Source organism: Cervus canadensis, chromosome 10, assembly GCF_019320065.1.
Source record: "Cervus canadensis isolate Bull #8, Minnesota chromosome 10, ASM1932006v1, whole genome shotgun sequence".
NCBI lineage: Eukaryota > Metazoa > Chordata > Mammalia > Artiodactyla > Cervidae > Cervus > Cervus canadensis.
Window position 1 is genome coordinate 59362305 of NC_057395.1, and position 27360 is coordinate 59389664.

General features: G+C 47.7%; 1 long non-coding RNA gene across 1 annotated transcript; it reads right to left on the bottom strand.

The window, feature by feature from the left end:
- Positions 1 to 757: 757 nt before the first annotated feature.
- Positions 758 to 27294, bottom strand: LOC122447943. The gene is made up of 3 exons (XR_006271461.1): positions 26905 to 27294; positions 5098 to 5197; positions 758 to 4032 (listed from the first exon to the last, which is right to left on the bottom strand). It is a non-coding gene; the product is annotated as an uncharacterized LOC122447943 (long non-coding RNA).
- Positions 27295 to 27360: the final 66 nt, after the last annotated feature.

The following is a 27360-nucleotide window of genomic DNA, read 5'->3' on the forward strand; positions in this document are numbered from 1 at the left end:
GCTTCAGCATCAGTCCTTCTGATGAATATTCAGGGTTGATTTCTTTTAGGATTGACTGGTTTAATCTCCTTGCTGTCTGAGGGACTCTCAAGAGTCTTCTCCAGCACCACCATTCAAAAGCATCAATTCTTTGGTGCTCAGCTTTCTTGATGGTCCAACTCTCACATCCATACATGACTACTGGGAAAACCATAGCTTTAACTATATGGACCTTTGCTGGCAAGTGATGTCTCTGCTTTTTAATAAATACACTGTCTAGGTTTGTCATAGCTTTCCTTCCAAGGAGCAAGCATCTTTTAATTTCATGGCTGCAGTCACTGTCCACAGTGATTTTGGAGCCCAAGAAAATAAAATCTGTCACTTTTCACCTTCTATTTGCCATGAAGTGATGGGGCTGGATGACAGGATCTTAGTTTTTTGAATGTTGAGTTTTAAGCCAGCTTTTTCACTCTCCTATATCACCCTTATCAAAGGATCCTCATCAAAAGGATCTTTAGTTCCTCTTCACTTTCTGCCATTAGGGTGATATCATCTGCATATCTGAAGTTGTTGATATTTCCCCCAGCAATCTTGATTCCAGCTTGTGATTTATCCAGTCCAGCATTTCCCATGATGTACTCTGCATAGAAGTTAAATAAGCAGGGTGACAAATATACAGCCTTGATGTAATCCTTTCCCAATTTTGAACCAGTCTGTTGTTCCATGTCCAGTTCTAACTGTTGCTTCTTGACCTGCATACAGGTTTCTCAGGAGCCAGGTAAGGTGGTCTGGTCTTCCCATCTCTTGAAGCATTTTCCATAGTTTGTTGTGATCTACACAATCAAAGGCTTTAGCATGGTAAATGAAGCAGAAGTAGATGTTTTCTGGATTCCCTTGCCTTCTCTATGATCCCACAGATGTTGGCGATTTGATCTCTGGTTCCTCTGCCTTTTCTAAACCCAACTTGTACATTTGGAAGTTCTCGGTTCACATATTGCTGAAGTCCAACTTGAAGGATTTTGAGCATTTTTTCATCAGCACCTTGTTAAAATGAAATCAGGATCTAAAGGCCTTTAGGAGATGCCCTCAGTCTTCATTTTGCTCTATGCCCCACCACTCCCCATTGCCCACACGCTCTCAGACTTGGTTACCTGTCCAGCTTGCAGAGCCATCTGGCCCTGAGGCCCCCACACAGCAGCTCCCATCAGCTGCAGGGCCCTCAAGAAGACCTTTGTCTCACATCTGTGTCTCCAGTTCCCTTATGCACAGCCTGGCCCATAATACGGCCCAGTAAATCTGCCAGGGAATGGCGCTTCTGCTTGCATTTTTCCCTGCCTGGGAGCTCACTCCTCTCAAGGCTGCCTGTTGTATTGTCTACTACCTGCCCCCACCCCCTCCTGCCCAGGCCCCAGTCATTCCCAGTGGGGACTGGGGGTGAAACTCCCTGCTTGGGGTGAGCAGCAGGTTAATTTCCTCCTGGAGCTTCCCTCGGCAAACAATGAGACAATGGCGAGCCGGAGGTGGCCTGCGTAAGACTGCCGTGGAGGGGAAGTTGTAATCTGTGCGTGAAGCCAGCGGGCGGGCAAAGGGGCGAGGAAAGCAGCCGGGGCCAGACCAGGCCCTCCACCCAGCCGGCCCCTGGGACCAACCTGAAGGTCACCTGAGTCGCCCTTGAGGAAAACAGCCACGAACCACCAGAGCGAGGAGAAAACACGGATGGGTGGGGCACGCCCCCACACCCCTTCCCTGTCCAGATGGTCCTAGTTCCTCTCTGCATAACCCCAACTGCCCACCTTCTGAGCCCTGCTGGCAGGGAGTCATCCCCAGACAGACACCATCTGAGTCTGGCTGTGCACTGGCGGTGTGACCTTGGGGCGTGTTACTTAACCTCTCTGTGCTGTTGGTTCCTTATCTGTAAAAAAGAGAATAATACCACCTCCTTCCCCTGGTTGTCAAGAGAATTCCTCCATCATCCCATAGGCTTGTATTGAGCATCTGCTATGTGCAGACACTGTGTCGGACGCTGGGGCTACCACTGTGAACAAGACAGCGTCCCTGACCTCATTAACTACAGTCTTAACATGGAGATAGTCAATAACCGAGTAATCACACCATGAAATTACGACAGTGATAGGTGTTGCCAGAAGAGGAGGTGGCAACCTTAGGACCAAACAACATGAAACTCAATCTAGTTTGCAGGTCAAGATGGGCTTCCTCTAGGAAGTGGCAGTTAAAACTGAGCTGAACAGGGCACAGAAGTTTACCTGGCCAAGGGGGATTGGTGTAGGGATCAATGCAAGGCTTGGATACTGGAACAAAGTTGGCATCAATGAGGAAGAACCAGGAGGCCTGTGCACCCATGACAGGAGTCTGTTCTTCATCTGGAGGGCAACAGGAGGCCACTGAAAGTTGGAGTGGAAGGAAATCATTCCACTGGCTTTCAACTGATGCAGGACAGCACTTAGCACAGTACCCGGGCAGGTGGGGTCCCTTCTCCTCGACAGGCGGCCCTGTCCAGACACGTCAGGCACAACAAACCACTACTTTCCTACCCTTCCCGGCATTGCGCCAGGGCTGGGTTTTGCTGTGTTCCCTCATGGCAGCTGAGGATCAGGGGAGAGGGAGACTGACTGAGCATACCAGTGGGTCCAGCCCCCTCTGGGGGCGAAGGATGAGTCAGAAGGGCAACCTGAGACTGTAGAGGAGGACCCCCAGACTCCTCTGCATCTCAGGGTGGCTCTTTGCCCCTCTTCCCTCACCCTAGTGGCTCTCCTAAATCCAGCTCTGGCCTCAGAAAGGGAAAGCAGCTGCAGACAACTCAGGGGTATCCCCATCCAAGGTCATGACCCCACACATCCCTGGGAGTTGAGCAGCCTCATTCAAAGCCACACCCATGCTCACATTCAAAGCCAGCCTTGAGCTCTGCCCAAGCAAGTGGCTTCAGACTCACAGAAAGAGCAACTCCCACCCTGGGAAGCTGTCGCTACACCCTTCATGGTCCTTCTTCTTGGTCATCTGAGTGCTATGAGCCCCCCTTTTACCAAGGAGGAAACTGAGGCTTGAGAGGGGGAGTTCCCTGCCCACACTCAGAGCTGGGAAGCAGCCTCGCCTGGTCTCAAAGCCCATGCTCTGAGGGCGCGTCTCCTGCAGCATCGCCTACGCCACCCCCAACCCCTGTGGGTTATTTTGCAGACATGTCACTGCACATGTCAGGGCTCTTGGTGGTTTCCCATGAATGAAGCCAAGGCCCTTCCTGGGCTACAAGCCCCCACCTCTCTCTCAGCATGGGCTTCCCCCTCTTTCCCTCACCTGCACCCACCTCTGAGCCTTAGGAGCCCACCGCCCCCTCTGCAGCCTAGCCCGCTTCATTCATGCCTCAGCTCTCCGGTCCCCTAGCAGAGGCTCTCCGCCAGCCCTCACACCCTGCTTCACTGTTCCCCATCTCCTCCTGACTTTGCGGGGACTTTTGTCTGTGGATTGAGCCTTGGTCTCTTGTGCTCACTGCTGTGCGCCAGTGCTTGGCACAATGGTAAGTGCTCAACAAGTTATTTGTCTCATGAACGAATGAAGGAGGATGGAGGATCTTCATCCCACCCTTGCCCCAGTGTATCCCCCAAACCTGCCTCCCCAACACCCCCCAACACCTCACTTGCTCGTGCTGAGCTTTATCCCCTCACTGGACCATCCACAGGCCTTGGCAGGTCCTGGTCACAGGCCCCAGGCTAAGGCGTGAGGAGACCAGATCCCAGCAGGAACCTGTGGCTTGTCCAAGGTCACAGGGCCCCAAAGGTCACAGAGTCACAGTTGTCTGAAGGGGTGTCTCGTGGCGGCCCATCACAGGAGTAGGCACCTCTTCTAGGAGCGTCCAATGTAACGGGAATCCTGAGGCTCCAGCTCACCCCCTTTTTCCAGAGAAACCAGTTATGTCTGGGGGGCGGGGTGGTGTTCTGCTGCCAGCAGCTTCCCTCCTCCCAGCGCTGGGACTCCAGCTCCGAGTGTTCCAGGAAATCCAGGCCGCATTTCCCTCCAGGAGCCGCCGCCCAAAGGGACCCTCTGGGGAGAGACAGAGCATTTTTGAGGAAAAGGGGGGTGAGGGTTGGGGGTGTGGGAGAAAGAGTCACCAAAAAAAAAAAAAAAAAAATTAGTGGCTGGGCCAGGAATGTGCCTGGGTGAATTGGAGCCAAGCCTCCTGTCACATCCACAGCTGTGCTGGCCAGGGCGGGGTGCAGGGCGCAGGCGGGGCCGGGTCACTCTCCGGGCAGGACACCAGCTGCCAACCTGCTCCTGCTGGACTCCCTGCCACCAGCCTGGTGGGGGAGGAGCCGGGCAAGCATCTGGGCCAGGAGTCAGGACCTGGGGCTCTGTCACCCTAGCCCACTCGCCAGCCGGGGGGCCTCAGTTTCCCCCTCTGTGCAATGATGGGATTTGGAGAAACGCTGAGACAGGGTGACTTTACAATCAGAGATGGGGATGAATAAAGTGAGGGCAGCCACACTCTGTGACAGAGGTTCTGGACCTGGGCTCCAGGACTCAGGGACTCTGAGAGCTTGGATAGGAATGAAATAAAAACTGTACAGTCACCAACCTCTAACTGAAATTCAGCATTCCCTTCAAGTATGAATGGGGACCACGAGCCCCGGGAGGGTCAGCAGTGACCTTGCCACAGCAGAAGTTGGAGACACTTGTCTGACATCATCACAGTGCGTGTAGACACCCCCCCACACACATATTGTTTAAGCTCATTGAGACCCCAAACCTGCCTGTGCACCTTTAACTTAATGTCGTTATAAGGAGGCTCTTCTGTTACTACATCGCGAATTCTTGCTGCTGTTGCGGTCATGGCATCTCAGTATGATTGACTTCCTTTGTACCTCTATGCGCTTTATTTTATGTGGTTAAAAACCATGATTGTGATAAGGGGTCCATCCTACCACCAGATGCCAAAAGGGGTCCATAGGACAAAAAGCTAAAAATCCCTGCTTTACATGCAGCCATTTTTGGTTGTAAGTGGGGAGGTACTCTGTATATTGACTTGGAACAGTGTCAAAACACTGTGCTAAGTGCAATACAAAAAGCAGGATGCATCAGTGTCCGTGTAAAAACAATCTGGGTACCTACATTTGCTTGATGTGCAAGGAGGCCCAAACCGGAAACAGTGGTCATCTCCAGGGTCCCAAGGAGATCCATCGCTCAACACCTCGAGTACTGATTTTTCCCCCTGTGCATAAAAATTCAGAAAGAGTCAGGCTTCTGGGAAGATGACTGTGACTGTGGTGGAAACACAGTTTTTGAATCTTTCCAAATCCCCACATCAAAATAGGTGAAGCAAGTAGTTAGCAAACCAAAACCCCACCGCCCAGATTTACATCCAAACCAGGTGATGAGCCGTCCCTACAAATCCCCAAATACAAGTGGATGGAGATCAACCTGCACAGGATCAGGGTCTTCATGGGAGAACACTCACACTGTATTTGTCTCCAGGGATACATGACTTTTAATAATAAAGCCTCAGTCACTGCCCAAGGGCCCAGGATTAGTGGGAGACACAGTTAATCACAGAAAGACATATAAAATTGTAACTGTGGCCAGAGTGATTCTAAGAGTTCCAGATCCTGAAAGTATACAACAGAACCCATGTCGAACAAATCATGGTTGAGAAAAAAGGACAAAGCAAAAAAGAAGAAAGAAAGAAAGAAAGAAAGAGCCCGGTAGACAGACACACAGATAATCCCCTCTTTGCAGACCCAGCTCAGCGGCCAGGAGACAGAGCGGGCAGCTGTCCACCCATGCCTGCTCCAGGGAAACTACCCAGCCCCCCAGCCCGAGCCTCAACACCCACCGCCCAGCGTCTTCCTTCGCGATGAATCATGTGTTTGTGGACTGAAGACAAGGTGATCTAGCCAGGAAGTCTGCAGAGTCATTAGCATGGAAGCAGCCCCTCAGAGCGGAAAAAACACAGACCTCAGAAGCTGGAGACGTGGGTTCGAGTCCCAGCTTGGCCACGTAATTCACAGCATGCCCTCACACAGACCCTGGAGGTACAGAGAGCCCGTATCTCCCAGGTCTCACACGCACATCTTTAGACGCTTCTAGACTCCAGGTGGGCTCTCCTGCACCTCAGCTCCTCTGTGCAGAGGGAAATCGGAGGCCCTTGGTAGCCACTGGACTGTCTCTCACAGGGATGAGGATGAAGGCCTGTGCCCTCTCGCCTTAGGCTTCCCAGATACTCAGGTGGCACCGACAGAGCCCTAGGGACCCAGCCGCACTTCTGTCCACTCTCAAGAGCAACTCCAGGAGGTAGGTGTCCTCATCCCCATTTGACAGATGAGAAAACTGAGGCCCAGAGAGGGGAAGAAGGTGACCTGAGGTCACACAGCCCTATTGTGCTTTGACCCTGGTTACTCGATGGGTGCACCTCACTCCCCTCCCCGGGGACAACGAATCTGTCCTGGCAACTCTGGCCCCAAGCCCAGTCTGGAAGCCCGCTCAGGGGTGCGGCTGTCTCCCTGTGAACAAGACTATTTTTAGCGTCAGCAGCAGGGGCCAGGGGCCAAAGCCAGGAGTGACAATGGGGGGAAGGGGGTGGGGCTGCTGGCGGCCGCCCCCGCACCCAGCAGCCGCCCCATTTCCTCGAGGAACCAGGCTGTGCACAATACAAGGAAAGCCGAGTGGGGAGCGGCTGGGGGCTCCCGTGGGGGGGCTGACCTGGCCCATCAGGGCAGCTGGGGGACTGGAGGAGGCCTCTGGACCAGGGGGGAAATGGACCGTTAGTCCAGCTGCCTGGCCTGGGCAGAGATGATCTCTCATGCTTTACACACACACACACACACACATTCATTCTCTCTCTCACACACACCTCAATCTGCCTCTCACACTCAGGCTCATTCTGTGTTTCTTTCTCTCACGTGTACTCACCCATACACATGCGCACACGTGCGCACACACACATATACACACACAGGTCTTTTCCTAACTCCTACAGTCTCACTTCCAGCCTCAGAGGCAGAGAACTGGGGCCCTGGGGACTCAATGAGGTGATTCTCACAAAGGAGCTGATCCTCCCCAACCAGGAGCTGATCTGGGGTCCAGGTGAGAAATGCCATCTTGAGCACCCCAGACCCTCTGCCAGGCTGTGGCTTCTCGGGGAGGGGTGTCCCTGCTGGGGAGGGTCCTAGGCTGGAGCTCCCAGTCAAGGGGGAGCCGTGTGACAGGAGCAGGAAGGTGGCTCCCTCCAGCCTGGCAGCAAGGGCTCCTTCCTTGACACAGGGGGCTCCAGTGCTGCTGGGCAAGGTCCCTGAACCGAATTTGACATCTGAGGTTCTCACAGGTCCTCCCATGGCCCGGGGCAAGAGACTGTGCCTCTGGTTCCCTGCCCCTGCACTGCCATCCATCCCACCTCCACACCCTGGCTTATGCCATGCCCCTGACAGGGGTGCCCTCCCGGTCTCCCCATTCTCCTGCCACCATTAAAGCTCTGAGAGCAAAGACAGTGACATTCTTATCTGCCACCATCACACCTCCAGAACCAAGTACGGTGCCGGGCACATAGCTGGGGTGCAATAAACACCTGTTGAATAAAATCCTTGCCTCCTGCCGGGGGCCTCCTTGCCCCTCACCAAGGCCAGAGTTATCTCACTGGACCTTCTCCACTGTCCAGTGAGGCAGACACATTCATCCCCACCTCAGGGAGGAGAAAACAGACTAGGAGGGGAGGCAGCTTGCTGAAGATCACACGACAGATAGTAGCCTAGGCAGGACTCAGTCTGGACCTGGGATCCCAGGCTGTGTCCTCACAAGCCCACACCTGCCCCCGGCCGTCAGCTCTCAATCTGGAATTGATGTGGTCTAAGAGCCATCACAGTCCAGCTGCCAGATGAAAGTGATGATGGGACAGGGGAGACGGGATGGAGTTCCAGATGCATGTTAGAGATGAGACCAGCAGGACAAGACGGAGGGGTGAGGTGGGAGGAGTCAAGGCGGTCCCTCCTTGGTGTTGGGCCTGAGCAGCGGCATGAAGGGTGGCCCTTTACTGACAGAGAGAATTGCAGAAGCAACAGTAGTGGGCATGCTGATGGGCACGCAGATACCAGCATCTAGAGCTCAGGAGAGAGCCTGGATTCACATGTCAGATTTTTTTTTTTTTTTGGTTGTTTCCCACAGTTTGTGGGATCTTAGTTCCCTGAGCAGGGATTTAGCCTATGCCCCTGGCAGTGAAAGCACAGAGTCCTAACCACAGGACCACCAGGGAATTGCCTACCTGCTAGATCTACATTTAAGAGTCATCAGGGCATGGGTAGGCTAAAGTCGCGGGGCTGGGTGACATTACCTGGGAGTGAGTCCACAGAGGAGAGAAGATGGCAGAATTTTACTATGAGAGTAATCAACGCTGGCATGAGTGAGGTTCCTTTGCCCCAAGATTTCAGGTCTTTGTTCAAATGTCACTTCAGAGAGGCCCTCCCTGACTACCCTCATGAAACAGCTCTGCTCACCTCTTGGGCTTTACAGCCTGACCTGATATTATTGTACACTGATTTGTTTCCTGTGTCTTGTCTGTCTCCTCGTGAGACTGGGGGCTCCTTGAATTGGAACTTGGTGTCTCCTCAGAAGGACTTAGTTTCCTGCTAGGAGGAGCCCAGGAGCAGCCTGGCACACGGTGAGCACTTCATAGGTGTTTGTTGAATGAATGAATGAATGAATGAATGGCCTGGACAGTGCCCATCTGGTCACTCAGTTGCGCTCAGAGTGTGTGAGCCACTGAGGCCGGGGACTCTGGGCTCACCTTGGTGGCACCAGCATTGTGCAGCACAGGAGTGAAGGTGGCATCTGTTGAGGGTCCCTCCACAGGGTCCCATCTGTGGAGTCTGGAGTGGCAGGGGTCCAGAACCCTGGGCCAAGGGCCTGGCCTGTCCCCAGCCCACCCCTTCCCCTCTCCCCTGAGACTCCAGACTCTGCTTCCTCTCTTGCAGCTGTATCTTCCGCCTCCCAGCCTCTTCCTTTCCTCCTCATCTGGGCCCCTAGCTACATCTCCTCAGGACTTTATCTTCCCTTCAGCTGCTCTGGAGGGACAGAGGCCCTCCCTACATCCTTTCCTTCCCTGCCTCCCTGGCCTGCGCCCTAAAGCCTCCCCCTCAGGCTCAGCGCCCCAGCCATCCTCTCTTCTCCCCTCCAGCCACTTCCAGGGGGTACAGTGGGGCACAAGGCTAGACAGGAGTGGCCAGAGGAGCCCTGGGGTCCTTCCAAAGGCCTCTGAGCCTCCAACTTGCTGCGTGGTCTCTCCACTCAAAAGGCCAGCTCGGAAACTCAGTTGTCTGTGCTCCAGTCCCCAGTCTGCCACTTGTTACCTGTGTAGTTTGAGGCAAGTCACTTAGCCCTCCTGTGCCTCATTCTTCTCAGGTGAAAAATGAGGGTCAAGACACCCACCTACTTCACCTGGAAGATCAAAATATAAAGCCTGTCAGGCCTTTAACAGAATGCTTGACATAGAGAGTTTGTCTTAACACAAGGGCGTGATGCCACTGCGTGGAAGTCTTTGTAAAACTGCAAAGCCCTAAATGACCCTTGGCTGTGTATTTGTGCCATGTTTCTGACCCAACAAACCCAAAACTCTGAAGGAGGACCGCCTAGTGGCCCCTAATCTATCCCAGATGTTCTCTACCATCATTATCCTAATCAGTACATGATCAATAACCTCCTCAGGCTTTAGAAAGGCCACAGACAAGGGTTGAGGTTCCAGAGAACACCCTAGAATAGCACCCCTCCAACTAAGCCCACTGTCAGCAGAGGCCTCACAATAATCCAAAGCAGGGAAGAGTCATTATTATTCCATTTTACAGATCCGGATGCTGGAGCTCAGAGAACTTCCAGCTCCCTGACCCCAAAGTCCAGGCTCCATTGCTGTCCCCAGCTGACTGACTGGAGTCCCGGCCCAGCAGTCCACACCTGCACTCAACCTGGGGACTCCTTTGAGCTCCCCAACACTCCTGCCCAGCAGCTTCTCCCTCCCATTTTCACCAGGTACTTGCCTGTCCTTCCAGGATCCTTATGCCAGTCAGCCCAGGAACAAGCTAAGAAGCTTTAGTCATGTCCTACTCTTTGTGACCCCATGGACTGTGGCCCGCCAGACTGCTCTGTCCGTGGATTTCCCAGGCAAGAAAACTGGAGTGGGTCGTCATTTCCTACTCCAGGGGATCTTCCCAACCCCGGGATAGAACCTGCATCTCTTGCATCTCCTGCATTGGCAGGCGGGTTTTTTTTTTATCACTAGTGCCACCTGGGAAGACCAGGAAGAGCCAGCAACAAATCAACTGCTCTTTCCCCCTAGATTCGAGAACAAGAGAAGCTGGTGTCATTGTGAGCCTGGAGGCCCCAGGCTTAGATTTGCCTATCAGTATTACCAACAGCCCCCACATGGAAGGGGCTCTTATTCCCATATTACAGTTTGACTCAGAGAAGTTAGGTGAACAACTTGCCTAGGGTCACTTAGCTAAAGAGGCTGTGAGCCAGAGTTGAAACTCAGGTCTGTTGGATTCCAAAAGGCTTGCTGCCAGCCATCAAAGAGTTGAGTGACATCGAGTGACCTCTTTCCCAACTCTAGTCCTTAAATGCAGACAGCAACATGTCATTTGTTGAGTTGTGAGAATTAAGTGGAAGAGTTTATAAAGTGCCCAGAACAGCACTTTGCACATGAGTGTGGTATTGCTGAAGGACCGGGGGCGCTGAGGTCAGGCCAATCTAAGGTCAAGACCCCGCTTCACTTTTGCTCATGGAGACAAATGTTGTATCTCTCTGAGCCTCAACAGACTCATCTGGAATACAGGGATGATCAGCCACTATCATAAAGATGATCCCCAAAGATCAATTTTTTCAAACTTAAGGACATAATTCTCATACAAATAAAAAGTACGCATGTGCCAAGGGGTTCCCTGGTGGTCCAGTGTTTAAGAATCTGTCTTGCATTGCAGGGGTTGTGGATTTGATCCCTAGTCAGGGAATTAAGATCCCACATGCTGGGGGCGTCTAAACCCGAGCCCCACACTACTGAACCTGCATACCACTGCTAGAGAGTCAGTGCGCTGCAGTGAGGATCCCGAATGACACAACTGAGACCCTGTGTGGGCAAATAAATAATTCTCTTTTTAAGTGCTTGTCCTCCCTGCTCTCTCTTGGGCCCACATTCCGTGCAACCGTGTCTTGTTCTCAAGAGGCATAAGTCATCACCCCCAGCAAAGCCGTCCAGGTTGCGGAGGAGGCGGCATGCAGCTCCTCTTTGCTTGGCTCTCAGAGCACGTCATGGCCCTGATCATGGCCTGAAATTCAGCTAGCCCTTCCTTCTGGGTGCTTTGGGAGAGTAGCTCCATGTTCTGGCTTGACTGTAAAACACTTCATAGATGTAGGAGCTGATGTCATAGATGAAGAGCATAGAGGAAATGTTGGTGTTATACTGTTATTTTGGCCAAGAAAAGTTTGAAGTCAAAAAGGGTAGTAGAACTGCACAGCTCATTTTACCCAGAAATAGAGAAAGCTCAAGTTTTAGATGACACTGAGGGGGTTCAGGAAGTTTTGGTTTCTGGAAATAATTAAAATTTATACCAAGAACAGAAAATGAGAAAAGGTACTTTTTCCTTGAAAATAAAGACTTTACTTAAAAAAAAAAAGCACATGCCAAAATTATCTGTAATTCATTAGCATTTAACCAATCAGCAGGGCCGTTAAGCTGCTTCAAAGAGTGTAAGAAAGTTTATAACCAATGAAAGACAAAATGCTGAAAAATGATTGCAGAGTGAAACTGCCTAAACTCCTACAGGGCAAAACAACTGCAATCTTCAGGATGACCTTTTCTACTGGACAAAAATCATAAATAAACCTACAAGTGAACACAGAACTTCCCTGTGTTTGGGCCCTAGCAGATGAGTAAATGACAAGTCAGAAAAAGATCTGTTCCCCTAGAGACTTAGATAACCCTTGAGTGGGCCTGTTAAAAGGATGCTCCAGCATGTTTCTGAAAGAACACACAGTTCTCCTTTTGCATTATTGCTGAGTGTGGGGTAGTTTTTTTTAACCTGAGGGTGCAATACAATAACAGAGGTAGAAAGGATTTACAAATTTATTATTTGTGCAGTGTCTCTGCCCACCAAACCCAGAACTCTGGGGGAGTCCCTCCGAGCAGCCCCTATGATAGATAACAAATGAGGTAGACAGTGAGCTAGGATTGCTTGCAAGGCTATAAACTCTTAACAAACACCACCTTATTCATCTTTAAAAAAAAATTCATTTATTTGCTTTTGGCTGTGCTGGGCCTTCTCAGGTTTTCTCTAGTTGTGGCAAATGGTGGGGGGGGGGTACCCTCAAGTTGTGGTGTGCAGGCTTCTCACTGCTTCTCTTGTTGTATAGCATAGGCTCTGGAGCACAAGAGCTTCAGTAGTTGTAGTACATAGGCTTTAGTTGGCCTTCAGTATGTGGACTCTTCCTGAACCAGGGATCAAATCCATGTCCCCTGCATTGGCAGGCAGATTCTTAACCACTGGGCCACCAAGTACGTCCCTTTATTTATCTTTATTTCCTTCCAGATCACTCTGAATGTCAGGGTTGGGACTAGGGTGAGGTGATACTGAACATCACACAATCCATATCCTTTACATGGAGTCCCTGCTCACCCATTGGCTGTCCGGTAGGGTCTGGAAAAGTGTTTAGTTCTATTTATTCAATGACTATTTCCTGGGGGGCCTACATGCTGCCAGCACTGTCCTGGGTACTTGGGATGAAGCAGAAGGCAGTCCCTGACTTCAAAAGCCTAGAATCTAAACAGGAAACAATCAACCAAGATAAGGTAGCTGGGTTTCTCTGGTAGCTCAGACAGTAAAGAATCCGCCCGCAATGTGGGAGATCTGAGCTTGATCCCTGGGTCGGGAAGATGCCCTGGAGAAAGAAGGGAATGGCAACCCACTCCAGTATTTTTGCCTGGAAGATTCCATGGACAGGGGAGCTACAGTCCATGTGGTTGCAAAGAGTTGGACACAACTTGAACGACTAACACACACACACACAAGCACTCAAAAGCAAAAGAACAGGGGTGAAGAGGAGCAGGGCTGCCAGCTTCCGGGCCAGCAGAGGAAAAGCTTTTCAAATGGTGACATTCAAGTTGGGGCATAAGGAATGAGAGGGTGCCAACCAAGGAAAAGACTGTGGGGAAGGCATCACAGGTGAGAGGCACAGCACGTGCAAAGGCTATGATGCAGGAACCAGCTTCAAGGACGGAGCAAAACAGTGTGGCCATTGCTTAGAAAGTGGCAGGAGATAAGGTGAGGAGAGAAACCAGGACTTGTGGCAAGGATGGAGGGGAATCTGATCAGAGACTTAGATTTAATTCTAAACATGATGGGAAGATACTGGAGTGTTTTGGTCAGACACCTCTGTTGCCCCATCTCTGAAAGGAAGGAGGCGGTCTTGATTTCTACTTCAGGGCTCCAACCAGGGGTTCTGATGGTGAGGTTCCTGAACTGGCAGCATCAGCATCCCCTGGAACTTGTTAGAAATACAGATTCTTGGGACCAACCCCAAACTTACAGATCAAACACTCTGAGAGTGGGACCCAGCAAGCTGGGTTTTAACAAGCCCTCCGGGTGATTTTGATGACGTACAAGTTTGGTAACCACTGCGCTGGAAATCAATTTTGTCATTCAGTCACTCAGTCATGTCCGACTCTTTGTGACCCCATGAACTGCAGCACGCCAGGCTTCCCTGTCCTTCACCATCTCTGGGAGTTTGCTCAAACTCATATCCATTGAAGTCAGTGATGCCATCCAACCACCTCATCCTTTGTCGTCCCCTTCTCCTCTTGCCCTCAATCTTTCCCAGCATTAGGGTCTTTTCCATTGAGTTGGCTCTTCGCATCATGTAGCCAAAGTATTGGAGCTTCAGCTTCAGTACCAGTCCTTCCAATGAATATTCAGGGCTGAATCAATAACCCACAAGTTAGAAACGCGACCCCGAGTCGCCACCTCGTGTTATTTTATGGGAACTACAGCCTGGATACACATTCCATCACCAGCCGGCTGGGAAGAGGAAGAGCACTTTCCACCAAAAGGACACAGACCGTGGTCCTGGACAGGAGGGTGGCTTTAGAGTGTACCTGCCCACTTTTCTCATATGCAAGGACACACAACATAGGAGGGCTTCCTCAGTGAATAACTTCAGGTTTTTTCCCTGCTACAGTCAGGATAAAGCCCAGATTCCTGGCCTGGTCTGCTCTCTCCCTATCTTCCTGTCCTCACCCTCTCTCTCCTCTCACTCATGCACTCCCTGTCAGCTTGCTTCCTCTTTGATTCTCAAACACAGCAAGCATATCAGGGCTTTGGTACTTGCTGTTCTGCCTGGAAAGTTCTCCTTGCAGACTTGCGTGGCTCATTCCACTTCAATCAGATCTCTGTTCCAATGCCACCTCCTTCTGGAAGCCTTAACTATACCCAAGCAGCCCTAGCCCTATTTCTATGACCCTGTCTTCTTTTTCTTCCTCCCTGACATTGTTTTATACATTTATTTGATCTTTGTCTATCTTTCTGAGACCATGAGTTCCAATAAGGGAGGGATGTTCATTCACATTATAGCTCCAGTACATACAGTTGGTGCGCAACAGATATTTACCAAACAAATAAATACACTGTGAGACAGGTCTTACCACCCTCTTTCTGACCAATGGGGAGACTGAGGCTTAGTAAAGTGACATGACATGACTAACTCAAGCTCATACAATGAGTAAGGGGCTGAGATTCATACAGAAAGAAGGAGTTCTGAAAGCTGATGTGTGAGCTATGTTCATAGAGGCTAGAGGAACTCCAGTAACCCTGAAGTTGCTGAGGCTAGGGAGACTTTTTTTCTTTTTTGGCTCCTCTAGGTCTCCATTATAGCGTGTGGACTTTTTTCTAGTTGCAAGAGAGCTTAGCTGCCCCATGACATATGGGATCCTAGTTCTCTGACCAGGGATCGAACCTGTGTCCCCTGCATTAGAAGGTGGATTCTTAATCATTGGACCACCAGGGAAGCCCCTAGGGAGACTCTTCAATCTGGCCATCAAGACTCCATCACCCAAGGTCAGCAAGAGGCACTTAGGAGTTTCAAAGGATGTTCTTCAAGGTCAAGGGACAGAGGGCAAGGGTCTAGTGCCAAGATCTCAAGTGGGGCAGCATTGTCAGGGGTGTTGGGCAGCCCCACTGATTGGGGTGTGGCCTGGGCATAGAGCAGGAGGAAAGCAGGAGTGCAGACATCCTGCAACGGATCCCAAGTCAAATGCGGTATTCAAACATTCCATTATTAATTAGCATAGGTGAAAATCTTGTTTTTAACAATCTGAGCCTGGGACTAAATTCTATTTTACAACAAACACAGTGTGTGTGTGTCGGGGTGGGGTGGGGAGGAAGGGGTCATTGTTTTTTGTTGTTGCTTTGTTTTTGCTTTTTTGGCTGAACCAGGAGGCTTGTGGGATCTTAGTTCTCCAACCAGATATTGAACCTCAGCCCAGGGATTGAACCTCGGCCCTTGGCAGAGAGAACAGTCCTAACCACTGGACTGCCAGGGAATTCTGGGAGGCTTGTTTTGCTTCATTCATTTTAATAGGCTTTATTTTAGTTTTAGGCTTGCAGAAAATTTGTGCAGAAATTACACCAAGTACCTCTATACTTCTCCCTGGAACACATCCAGTTTCTCCTATTTTTAACATCTCGCATTAGTGTGATACATTTGTTACAACCGATGAACCAATACTGACACATCATTATTCAGGGAAGTCCATAGTTTACATTAAGATTCACTTTTTTATGTTGCAAGGTTCTGTGGGTTTTGACAAATGTGTAATCCTGTATTCACATGAAAGTATCATAGAGAAGGGCTTCACTACCCTAAAAATGCCAATGCATCATCTATTCATCCCTCCTGCTCTTCCCCCAAATCTTTGGCAACCACTGATCTTTTTATTGTCTATAATTTTGCCTTTTCCAACACAGTATTTGCTTGGTTTTAACAAATAATGAATCTGCCAAGAAAGCAAATAAGTTGGGAACAGATCAGGTTGTGCTTGGTTCAGAACTTTACCTAGAGCTGGCACTCACATTTTGGACCATCACAGCCACGCAGTTGTAGTGTTTGAGTAGTCGGAGCTCCTGATTCAGCCCACAGATTCACAGTGAGTCCACTCACAGCCGTGCCCTCCCAACTACAAGTCATCCCCTGGTATCCAGGGAGGAATTGGTTCCAGGGCCTCCTGCAGATACCAAAATCCACAGATGCTCAAGTGTGTGGATATATAAAATTATATAAAATGGTGTATAGCATTTGCATATACCCTACATACATCCTCCCATATACTTTAAATCATCTCTAGATCACTTATAATACCTAGAACAATGTAAATGTCATGTATTTTGGTGGTGATGGTTGTTGTTTTTTTGGCTGCAGTTTGGAGCATGTGGGGTCTTAGTTCCCTGACCAGGGATCATACTCAAGCCCTCTGCATTGGAAGCAAGGAGTTGACCACTGCACCTCCAGTGAAGCCCCAAAACCAAGTAAATAGTTGCCAGTGTGTGGTATATGCACATTTTGCTTTTTAGATCTTTCTGGAAAAAAAAAAAATTTTTTTTCCCAAATATTTTCAGTCCAAGGTTGGTTGAATCTTTGGATATGGAGGACTGACTGTACTTCGTGACAATATTGTGCCCAAATATTTATGTGTTGTTTTTTATTCTTTATTAGCTGTTCTGGGTCTTTGTTGCAACACACGGGCTTTCCCTAGTTGTGGTGAGTGAGGCTGGGCTACTTCCCAGTTGAGGTGTGCAGGCTTCTCACCATGGTGGCTTCTCTCGTTGCAGAGTCAGGCTGCCTGGAGTGCAAAGTCAAGTGGGCCTTAGGAAGCATCACTACAAACAAAGCTAGTGGAGGTGATGGAATTCCAGCTGAGCTAGTACAAATCCTAAAAGATGATGCTGTGAAAGGGCTGCACTCAACATGCCAGCAAATTTGGAAAACTCAGCAGGGGCCACAGGACTGGAAAAGGTCATTTTCATTCCAATCCCAAAGAAAGGCAATGCCAAAGAATGCTCAAACTACCACACAATTGCACTCATTTCCACGCTAGCAAGGTAATGTTCAAAATCCTTCAAGCTAGGTTTCAGCAGTGCATGAGCTGAGAACTTCCAGGTATAGAAGCTGGATTTAGAAAAGGCAGAGGAACCAGGCATCAAATTGCCCACATCTGTTGGATCATAAAAAAAGCAAGGGAATTACAGAAAAACATATACTTCTGCTTCATTGACTACACGCTAAAGGCTTTGACCGTGTGGATCACGACAAATTGTGGAAAATTCTTCAAGAGATGGGAATACCAGACCACCTTACCTGTCTCCTGAGAAACCTTATGTAGGTAAAGAAGCAACAGTTAGAACTGGACATGGAATAACGAGCTGGTTCAAAATTGGGAAAGGAATACATCAAGGCTGTATATTGTCATTCTGCTTACTTAACTTATATGCAGAGTACATCATGCAAAATGCCAGGCTGGATAAAGCTCAAGTTGGAATCAAGATTGCCAGGAGAACTGTCAATAACCTCAGACATGCAGATGACACCACCCTTATGGCAGAAAGCAAAGAACTGAAGAGACTCTTGATAAGGGTGAAAGAGGAGAGTGAAAAAGCTGGCTTAAAACTCAACATTCAAAAAACTAAGATCATGGCATCTGGTCCCATCACTGCATGGCAAATACATGGGGAAACAATGGAAACAGTGATAGACTTTATTTTCTTGGGCTCCAAAATCACTGAGGGCAGTGACTGCAGCCATGAATTTCAAAGGTGCTTGCTCCTTGGAAGAAAAGCTTTGACAAATCTAGACAGCATATTAAAAAGCAGAGACATTACTTTGCCAAAAAAGGTCTGTCTAGCCAAAGCTATGGTTTTTCCAGTAGTCATGTATGATGTGAAAGTTGCACCATAAAGAAGGCTGCGTGCCAAAGAATGGATGCTTTTGAATTTTGCTGGAGAAGACTCTTGACCTTGGACAGTGAGGAGATTAAACCAGTCAATCCTAAAGGAAATCAACCCTGAAGAGGTTGGAAGGATTGATGCTGAAGCTGAAGCTCCAATACTCTGGCCACCTGAGAAGAGCCGATGACTGATTGGAAAAGACTCTGATGCTGGGAAAGATTGAGGGCAGGAGCAGAAGAGGGAGACAGAAGATGAGATGGTTAGACAGCATCATCAACTCAATGAACATGAATCTGAGCAAACTCCAGGAGATAGTGAAGGACAAGGAAATCTGGCCTGCTGCTGTCCATGTGGTCACAAAGAGTCAGACACAGCTTAATGACTGGACATTTCCTCATGAATCGGCCATGCACTTTAACAGAAATACCACTGAAAAGTATGCTGCATCCCCCTCAGCGTCATATGAGGGATAGGTCAATCTGCCCCATTACTGGTGGTTCTTTATCATCACTTGATCGGTTTCTTCACTGTAAAGTTACAATGTTACCATTTGTAATTAATAAGTACCCTGTGAGGAGACACTCCAGGACTATGCAAATATCCTGTTTCTTGTCAAACTTTAATCCACTATTGCAATATCCATTAATGATTCTCTCCTGAAACAATTATGACTAGAATGGTTGCCAAATGGTAAATTTCTAATTCCTCTTTTTCTACATTTACTTGTTCTTTTACTGTTAAGAACTTTCCTTTCCCTTATGTGTATATGTATGTATGTATGTGTGTGTTTATACCTTAATCTTATATATACTCTCTTAATCCTACTCCAATCAGACTCTTGCTCCCATTTTTCTATTTACACTCTTTCCTGTCAAAGTAACAATGCCCTCCACTTGGCTAAATCAGTTCTTGATCTTTATCTTCCTGGACCTCTCAGCAGCATTTGACACAGTTCATAAATTCTCCCCGCCTTGAATGTTTTCCTCACTTGGTTCCCAGGGCCATTTTCCTCACTAGCTGCCCTATCTCAGGCTCCATTGTTGGTTCTTTGTCTCTTAATGTTGGGGGCCCCGGGGTCTGAGTCCTTAGCCCTGCCCTCTTCTCTGTCTATGCTCACTCTGTTGGAGATTTCACCCAGCCTCATGGCTTTAAAAATCATTTCCACAATGATGACTCCTGTGTTAATCTACTCGGGCTGCCATAACGAGATACCAGACTGGATGGCTTAAAAACAGAATTTTTTTTTATTTCTCAGAGTTCTGGAGGTTGAAAGTCCAAGATAAGGGTGCCAGCAGGGCTGGTTTCTGTAAGAACTCTCTTCCTGGTTTGCAACCTTCTTTGTGTGCCTTCACACAGCCTGCCTTCTGCACACACATACACACACACACACACACACACACACACAGAAAGACAGAGGAGACACTCAGATGTCTCTTTGTCTTCTTCTAAGGATTACTGAATTAAGGCCCTACCCTCATGACCTCATTTAATCTTAATTACCTTCTTTAAAGGCCCCATCTCCAAATATAGTCACAATGGGGGGTTAGCGTTTTGACACAAATTCTGGGGAGACACAAGTCAGTCCATAACAACTACCAAAATTATAACTCCAACCTGGGCTCAGATTCACAAATGCAACTTCTAACTAGACCTCTCCACTTGGAAATCTGATAGGTGCCTTAAATATAACAAGTTCCAAATATTAATAGAACTGCTAATTCTCCTCTCCTTTCCCCTGCAAGAAAGTTCTCCTTCTATAGACTTACACATCTCAGTTAATGGCAAATTCCTTCTTGCAATTCTTCTGGGCAAAAATCTTGGAGTCATCCTCAAGTCCTCTTTCTCAAACACTCCATCATCAATCTGCTACAAAATGTAGATTAATTTCATAATAACCCCCAATTATTACCTTCATAATAATCCCAAAGTCTAACTTTGGTTCAAACCATCACCATCTTTTGTCTGGACTGGCAGCAGCCTCTTATCTGGTCTCTCTGCTTCAGCTCACTCACATTCCATTTGTTCTACACCCATCAGTTACAGTGATGAGATCCTGTAAAAATGCAAAGTCAGTCCTGTCCTTTCTCTGGTCAAAACTCTCCAATATGGCCCACCTCACTCATAGCAGAAGCCAAAGTCCTTACAATGATCCACAAAGGTGTGCATGAACTAGTCCCAGGGGAATCTCCCTGACATCATTTTTCCCTTGCTTATTCAGCTCAGCCATCCTGTCTACTGGCTTTTCCTTAAACCCACCAGGCATGAGTCCACTTCACGGTCTTTGCCTATTCTCTGCTTGGAACAATCTTCTCCCATATACCCTTGCAACTCCCCACCTCACCTCTTCCACGTGTTTCCTTAAGAATCACCTTCCCAGCAAGGCTTCCATCGACTCTCTGTTTGAATTTACACTGTAGCACTCCCTTCTCCCTTCCCTGCCTTGTTTTCCTCCATAGTGCTCATCACCTTCAGACAGAGCACATCTCTCTCTACAAAACGTGAGACCTGGGAGAACAGGGACTTCTCTGTTCCCAGTTGCACCCCCATAATAATCACTCACATTGATTTGACTCTTGTTACATGTCAGCATATTGTTAAGGGCTTTACTGTACCACTTGGGGGCGTCCCAGGTGGTGTAATGGTAGACTCCACCTGCCAACGCAGGGGATGAAGTTTCGATCCCTGGGTAGGGAAGATCCCTTGGAAATGGAATAGCAACCCACTCCAGTATTCTTGCCTGGAAAATTCCGTGGATCGAGAATGGCAGGCGGGCTACATACAGTTCATGAGGTTGCAGAGTCAGACACAACTGAGTTATTGAGCATGACGTGCTGTTATCACTCATTTAATCCTAACAAGGGCCCTTAGAAGTGGATATAGCATTATAGTAATGCTACATAACAAACCATCCCAAATACCCATGCCTTACGGCAGCAAATGCTGATTTCTCCCTCTTCCACCTGCATATGGGGTTTGGCTGATCTCAGCTGGGCTCTGCTGGGTTTGACTACTACATGTGTCTCTTATTCTTCTGGATTTGATGTTAGGGATTTGGACAGAAACTACTGCTTTTCTACATTGACACAGAGCATTCTCCTCCCACCTGTTTAGTTTCCTGACATGCAAAAGAGAAAGAGTTCATGGGAAAAAAAAAATAATACATGCAAAAGAGAAGACTTCCCTGGAGGCTTCCCAGTGGAGAAGACTCTTCTCTCCCAATGCAGGGGGCCCAAGTTTGATCCATGGTCAGGGAACTAGATCCCACATGCTGCAACTAAGAGTTCACATGCCACAATAAAAACTGGAGATCCCACATGTGGTGATAAAGACCTGGCACAGCTAAATAAATAAGCAAAAATACAACCTAAAATTTAATACTAGGAACTCCCTGGCAATCCAATGGTTAGGACTCGGCGCTGTCATTGCCAGGGGCCCAGGTTCAATCCCTGATCAGGGAACTAAGATTCTGCAAGCTATGTGGCTCAGTCACCCAAAAATAATAATACAAAGAAAACACTAAACTATGAAACTATCCTTATCCCAGACTTTTCTACGGCAACTTTGACTGACACTGTTTCAAAAGATGGAATATACTAATGACAGTCCCATCCTTATGACAGAGAAGGAAATTCCAAGGAGGCAGCTGAAAACATGAGAGATCTCTTAAGGCCTAGGCTGAACTTGCACATTGTCATATTCATTCACATTCCATTGGCCAAAGCAAACTGCTTGGCCACATCTAATATCAACAAAGTAGAGAGTATCAATCAGTCCTAACTGGGGGAGAGACTGAGTCATTGCATAGTAATCTAATTTGCTGCAAGATTTGTCATACTGCACCCCAATGTTCATAGTGGTACTATTTAGCCAAGAAATGGGAGCAACCTAAGTATCAATAGACAGATAAGAAAGATATGGCGTACATACATATACCTATATACACAATGGAATATTAGTCCACCATAGAAGAATGGAATATTGCCATTTGCAGCAACATGAATGGACATAGAGACTAATATACTAAGTGAAATAAGTTAGAAAAAGATAAATATTATATGATATCACTTATATGTAGAAATGAAAAATAACACAAACTTATTTACAAAATAGACCCACAGACATAAAAAACAAACTTACAGTAACCAAAGGAGAGTGGGGGAAGAAATGAATTAGAAGTGAGAGATAAACGGGCTTCCCAGGTGGCACTAGTGGTACAGAACCCGCCTGCCACTGTAGGAGACTTAAAAGATCCAGGTTATATCCCTGGGTTTGGAAGATACTCTGGAAGAGGGCACGGCAACCCACTCCAGTATTCTCGCCTGGAGAATTCCATGTTCAGAGAAGCCTGGCAGGCTACAGTCCATGGGGTGGCAAAGAGTCGGACATGACTGAGCAACTGAGATTAACAAATGCACACTATCATATATAAAATAAACAAGGATTTATTGTGTAGCACAGGGAACTATATTCAATATCTTACAATAACATGTAGTGGAAAAGAATCTGAAAAAGAATATATATATACACATATATAACTGAATCACTTTGCTGTACATGTGAAACTAACACAATATTGTAAATCAACTATACTTCCACTAAAAAAAGAAAGTAGAAAAAAAAAAGGAAGAATCCTGAAAATAAAAGGCAATCAGTATATTATCCTAACAGAAAAAAAATACAAAAGATATATGTCATGCTATACCCTCTCCCCTTTCTTTCTTCCTTCTCTCTCTCTCTTAACAGATAAGGAAACTAAGGCTCAGAGAGGTCAAATAACTTCTCCAAGATTTACTACTAGTAAATGACAGAGCTGGAATCCAATCAAGTTGGAGTCAAGGTTACACATGCCATGTATCTGAGACCAAGATGTTTGGGCTTTCTTAGAAGGTAATGCAATGCCACTGAAAACTCTTGAACAAGAAAGGAGCAGTCAGTATGCAGAGCATGTGGGAGAGGGAAAGAGAAGGGGCCCCCTATGATAGTCACAAAATTTCAGGTCAGAATTGATAAGGGGCTGGGCTGGGGTGTCAAAAAGGGAAAACAGGGACTTCCCTGGTGGTCCAGTGGTTGAAAATCCACACGGCAATGCAGGGGACATGGGTTCAATCTCTGGTCAGGGAGGGAACTAAGATCCCACATGCCATGGAGCAACAAAGCCCGCTAGCCGCAACTACTGAAGCCCATGCACTCTGGAACCCGTATGACACAACCAGAGGGTCCGAGTGCCACAACTAAGACCTGATGCAGCCAAATAAATATTTTTTAAAAAATCAGTAAATGTAAAAACCAAATAGAAAGAAAGAAGTAAGAGACAAGTCAAGAACATTTAAAAAATTTTTTTTCTTTGCTACATGTAGAAATAAAGTTATCTTTGTTGTACAAAGAAAAAAATCAAACAAAAAATTCACACTGTGCAGACAAAAGTGTTTAAAGTAAAATTTCCCTCCTCTTCCTTTCTCCTGAAATAAGTTCCATTAAGAGTTTATGGTAAATCTTTCCTGAACTATGTCTAAAGCCACATAATACTTATATATATACCTGTTTTTAAAAGTTTTTTAAATGTGTTCTCACCAAACTTTTGTCTCTTGCTTTTTATCACATACTAGTATGGCAAGATCAGTTTTGTATGTCCAGAAATCACTTTTAAGGGCTCTGCCACTTACTACCTGCGGGATCTTGCACATGTGGCTTAACCTAAGACTGGGTGTATTTAATTTATAGCTTTGGATAAACATGAACCTGTCACACAGAGCCATTATGAGGATTAAATGAGTTAATACACAGAAAGCATCTTGTACAGTCTGACATATTAAGAGCTCAAAACATATTAGCTCTCCCTATTAATAGATCCATGTTTAGCTATACCATAATACACTTAACCTGTTCTATACCCATGGTCACTTAGTGTGCTGCGTTGTTCATAAAGATGGTGACAATGATTCCCCCACCCCACATACTTGACTCTGCAATATGACTCTGTTTTCTTTTCCATCAAGAGACTATTTCTAGTCTCCTTGAATCTGGACATGTGATAGGCATTGATCAATAAAATGTAGTGAAGATTATGCTATAGCACTTCAGAGAACTTCAGAACCTAGGCCTCAAGAGGTCTTGCTGCTTTGGTTTTTTCCTTTCAGAGGCCATCATGAGGAAGCCTGAGCTAGCTTGATGAAGCTACGTGGAGAAGAACCTAGGCCCTCAAGCCAGCAGCCCCAGCCATCTGCCAGACTCGTGAATGAGGCAATATATGTATGACCAATGAGTTTGCTGACTTGCAAACTGACTGCAATGCAGCAGTAAGCCCAGGCAAAACCATGTACAGCTGAAAAGAGCTGTCCCAGCTGAGACATGTCCAAGTTGCCAATTCACACAAACATAAGCAAAAAATTACTGTCATTTTAAACTACTCTGTTGGGATGATTTGTTAAGCAACAATAGAAAGTTGATATGCGGAGGTTCTTATGCAGTGCCTATGGCTCTGGTTGGAATGTAAGCTCCATTTCTTAAGTGACCTTGGGCATGTCCTGCAACCTGACTGAACCTCAGTTTCCACGTCTGTATAGTGGGATACTTTTAGTTCCTACCTCACTAGGCTGATGTGAGGATAAAATGAGATGATGAACATTCAGTGTGTGGCACAGGACAAGTACTATGAACATTTTAACTACGACTGTAGCTATTGTTATTGTTTGAAGAAAGTTTAATCTGAGAGCTGTGCTATGGAAGGACAGAGGAATTAGTATTAAAGATAACTAAGCTGTTTTTGGAGGCGCCATAACTACTGAACATTGGAGATTGAGAACTTTTTGGAATCAGAGACCTATACCAAGCTGGCCTGGAAGACAGCAGGGGTTGGGTCTCAACTGTGACCTACACAGTGTGAGGGGTTGTATGTGTGTGTCTGGGTGAGCCCTCTGAATGACGTCATGCATGGAGGCTGGAACTGGGTAGAAGAATGAAGAACTGAGGCTGTGAGGGCTGCTGAGATCATTGGAAAGGTCTCATGAGGGTTACACCCTGGGACTTACCCCTACTCTTTTCAGATGAAATTCCAGACGCCTAACCATGGCCTGAATGCCCTGGCCACCTTTCCCACCTTATTTCCTACTCTTCTTTCCTTCATTCCGAATGCTTTGGCTGCCCTGGCCTCCTTCCTCAAACTTATCAAGCTTTTTCCTGCCTCAGGACTTTTGTTCTGTCTTTCCCTCAGAGGGGCTTCTGAACCACTCAAGCTAAAGTTCTCCCCTCACACCTACTTATCTTTTTCCTTCATAGCGTTTGTTCACTTGTTTACCTGTGTGTTATTTGTTATCACTTTAGAAGGTGAGTTTTACAAGGAACTGGTATCTGTCTTGCTCATACCACATCCTCAGCATCTAGCACACTGTCCGTCTCATGGCGAGTGATGAAAAGCTATGAACTGAATAAATGTGAATAAAGATAGGGGAAAGGAACCAGAGAGTGAAAAGACAGCTGAAAAGCTAAATGAAGGCCTCATTTCCTGGAAGATAGCTTCACAGAAACCTAGAATCATCTTGTCTAACCTGTGAAAAACTAAGACTCATAAAGCAGAAGTAACTAGCGTGAACTCTAATACTTTGGCCACCTGATGCGAACCTACTCATTGGAAAAGACCCTGATGCTGGGAAAGACTGAAGGCGGGAGACGGGGATGACAAAGGATGAGATGGTTGGATGGCATCACCGACACAACGGACATGAGTTTGAGTGGGCTCCAGGAGTTGGTGACAGACAGGGAAGCCTGGTGTGCTGCAGTCCATGGGGTCGCAGAGTCGGACATGACTGAGCAACTGAACTGAACCGAACTAGCGTGACGGCACTCAAGAGAGTCATTACTGTGGACTTTTAGTCCACTGAGGTCAAATGCCACAGACCTCTCTGACAGACAGAAGAGGCCCAGAAAAGGTCACAGCCACCTCCCTGAGGCCACCACTGTATGTCTGCAGCGGCCACCACTCCATCCCTCAGGGGAGGAGATTGTCTCTTTGACAGCAGAGGTGCTAGTCAGCTGAAGAGCTGTGAAAGGAGAGCTGGAGAAGGTGGGGAGGCCCATCCCCTGGGTCAAGCAGCTATTCTGAGGCAGCTCAGGGATAAAAACAGGTACCAAAATAACCCAGCTTTCTCGCCCTTGTTCCAGACCTCACACCTCTGCCCCACCAAAGGTGAGGCTAACACCTGAATTCCTCTCAGTAACACACATACCAGCCTTCAGCAGGGCCTGCAGGGAACAGGGTGACCATCAGACTCAGCCCTGTCCACTGGGAGGTCACAGTCTGATGGAAGAAGGCGGCCAGGGACGGTGAAGGACAGGGAGGCCTGGGAGACTGCAGTCCATAGGGTCGCAGAGTAGGACACAACTTAGCAACTGAACAACAACAACAAAGGCAGGGAAGAACCCCAGAGAAAAGGATCCCTGGATTGGTTCAATGGACATACCGAAGTTAGCCAGTCTAGGAGGTGACAGTAACAGAAGTAATTGCCAGTGCCAAGGGAGGGAGGCAACACAGAAAAGATCCAGGAACAGTCTGCAGTTTTAGTGAGTGGGAGCCTCGGGAAATTTTAATGAGAGCGGCAGAAGAGGCGGCTTGAGACGGCGGGGGCGGGGGTGAGAGAGGATGGCGACAGTGTCCAAATTATGCAGAAACTCCGATGTTAACAGAAGAGCTTGCGCTCTTTTTGGTGCACAAAGGAAAGTCTTAGGAGATGCTCAACCAAGAGGACGTCATAATCAGTTTTGCACAATAGAAAGTCCCCTATACCTGCCTTGGGGCGGTTGCCCGGGAAAGTGGGGTGGAGAGGCAGATCGAAGAGACAAAGTATTTTATTCTGGCTAGGACTCCTGATGAGCAGGAACTGGGTTTAAGTCTCCAAAGGGCTAGTACCGTCACTTCTCGACTCCTGCGCCACCCCACTCCTGGGGCCCAACTTTCGTTTACTTGTTCCGGAACTCGAAGTGTGAGCAGAAAAAAATGTGCTGCTGGAACCCCGACCCTAGACGAGGGACCAATGAACGAGACTTCAACTCCCAAAATGCTTCGCTCTCCAGCTCTGCAGGTCGCGCATGCTTCTTTTCACGAGAGGCGGACCGGCTTGCAGACTGTAGGACTTGCCAACTGGATGAAATGCGGGAAACCTAGGGACCGCCATCTTATCTTAGGTCAAACCAATTGTACACTTAGGGGGAGGTTCGTGTTCTCTCTCTCGTCAGCTCGCACAGGTACTGCAATAAAGTTCGCTTAATTATTTCAAGTCTCCTTATTATGATTTACGATAAGAACGCCTTCCATTTTGCGCCGCAGTTCAGAACTGAACCCCTAGGGATTCAATGAGACATCCCAGCATGGCCGCACTCTGCGAGACTCCGCTGGGGGAGGAGTCGGAAGCGGTCCCTC